This window comes from Ctenocephalides felis, unplaced genomic scaffold (assembly GCF_003426905.1).
Source record: "Ctenocephalides felis isolate EL2017-DRISC unplaced genomic scaffold, ASM342690v1 CF-g0.4_SCAFFOLD_03629, whole genome shotgun sequence".
In the NCBI taxonomy this organism is placed as follows: Eukaryota; Metazoa; Arthropoda; class Insecta; order Siphonaptera; family Pulicidae; genus Ctenocephalides; species Ctenocephalides felis.
This window is the reverse complement of record NW_020539783.1, coordinates 13724-15957: the sequence shown is the minus strand read 5'-3', so window position 1 is coordinate 15957 and position 2234 is coordinate 13724. Positions and strand designations below refer to the sequence as shown.

At 32.2% G+C, this 2234-nt stretch overlaps 1 non-coding gene across 1 annotated transcript; it reads left to right on the top strand.

The window, feature by feature from the left end:
• Positions 1-313: 313 nt before the first annotated feature.
• Trnal-caa lies at positions 314-427 on the top strand. Its single transcript has 2 exons — positions 314-351; positions 383-427. It is a non-coding gene; the product is annotated as a tRNA-Leu (tRNA).
• Positions 428-2234: the final 1807 nt, after the last annotated feature.

The following is a 2234-nucleotide window of genomic DNA, read 5'->3' as shown; positions in this document are numbered from 1 at the left end:
AGAATAATTCAGTAAAAATTGATGATTTTGTTATTAAGATTATTTGTTAAAAAATGAATTATTTAATGACCGTGTGTCTAGTGTTTTAAATTATTCTTGGGTTTTCTATCATAATGTGGAAAAACAAACTATTTATTGATGTCACACCAAAAATTTTAGTAAATTTGAATGATATTAGTATCTAAAATAATTTAATCTAAGATAATCTAATTTATAGAAATCGATCTAATTAACCAAAAATGCAAACTTTATCAATTCAAATTTATATATTTCATCGAAAATGCGTTCGGGAAAAGTTCTGAGTCTTTAATATGTCAGGATGGCCGAGCGGTCTAAGGCGCCAGACTCAAGGTTACCTTGTCAGTTGAAAACTGATAGAGCGTTCTGGTCCTCTATGAGGGCGTGGGTTCGAATCCCACTTCTGACAAATATTTTATTTTTGTAAATTGAGACAAATTTTCATTAATTTTATTTATTCTCATTCACACATCTCTATATAACATATTTATTAATCTGGTGTGCTAAATTAAATTTTCGATATCAATATTATATTTCAAAACTACTGAGAAATATTGTTCGTTGATTGAGACAAGTTTTCAGCTATTTTATTTTTTTATTTATATATCTCTCTTGTTCATTATTCTGTTATGTTAAATTAAATTTTTGAATTCAGAAAAGTAAGGTTTTTTCTAGGTGTACTCACGTAGTCTAAAAGTGAATTATTCTTTGTTAATGGTTAGTCGGTAGTTCAGGGGGCGTCTATTAATCACGTGATCAATTTTTTAAGAACTTTTGGTCCTTCCTCCCCCTTGGTGATTCGTGGTGATATTCAACCTCCCCTCCCCCAACATACATCACGTGTATTTTTAGTTGCGAGAAAAAGTCAGTTTCATTTTTTTTAAAAATGTTTGTTTTGATATCTTTCGTTCATTTCTCATTTGGCGTTCATTGAAATTTGGAAAATCAAATCGAAAAAAAATTGTCTCTCATTTCTGCAAATGTAGTGGCAGCTCGAGTTGTTCTGGTGATTTTGCAGTCAAGGACGAAGAATTCTCTGGTCAGTTGAAGTTGATTAAAAAGGAATTGTATTTTTTGAACTGTTATTACCAACCGAATGATCAATTTTGATGCCTGCGTTAAACAACTAATGAAATTAAATAATGCATTTGAAACACAGCAGTCTGAATTGGCGAACTAAAACAGTGATTAATTCCATTATTGGCATTACATTTTTTTGGCAAAAATTATTGAACGTTCGTTGTGTTGTTTTGCCATATGCGCCATATGCGCCATATATTAGTGACTTTGTACCACCTGATTACTTTTTGTTCTGATCTTTACACAACTTCTTGAATGGCAAACAATTCAATGATTATAGTGGTGTCAAATTGTACCTGGTTCAGGTTTTTGCTAATAAAAACCAGAAGTTTCATGAAAGTAAAGTTCAGTAATGATGATGATACAAATGAAAATATTTAGTTTTTTGAAAAAAAATATTCTTGATTTTCTAACAATCCGCAATTACTTAGTAGCCAACCTAATAAATGAAAACTTTCATAACCAAGAAATTTTAAATTATTTTTTTCCATTATATTTTAATTCCTTGTTCTACGATCATCAACTAAACCTCCGCTCTGTTGTTTATTTTTGCTCCGGTCGATTAGAGAGTTTACTCGCATTCCGGAGCTCCGGGCTTCGCGTTTTCGCGCATCGGCCGAATAAGAAGGTTGAACTGGAAAGACGTTTAGAGTTGATTTCGAGCAAAAGCCGCCTTGAGCCGCGCCGATAACGACTCTTGCTCTACATTAGAATGACACCGAATACGTGCCTCATTACTTTCAATTTATAGATTCTAACGTTTTGATTTACATAAATCAAATCAGTTCCGCGTTTTGCCGCATGTACACATTAATAATTTGACAAACCAACGGGTTTTCTTTCAGGCGTCTCTCTGATCTGTTGATAAATGTTGCTGATAATGTAAAAGTGATGATGGAAGTGAATTTCGCTCTCGAGAATGGAAATCTTGTAAGCATTTTTGTAGATTAAAATTAGTCTAGTGATATGTTTGTTGGATTGACGTGAACAAGAGATTTCTAGCCCCGATAGTGTAATATATGACATGTGCTGCTTTCTCATTGTCAACATGGATATATACCTATACATTGTGACATAAATTAAATAACTGTAATTCAATATCTCGGAGAGAAAATATAAACAAGAGCAATCTTAGT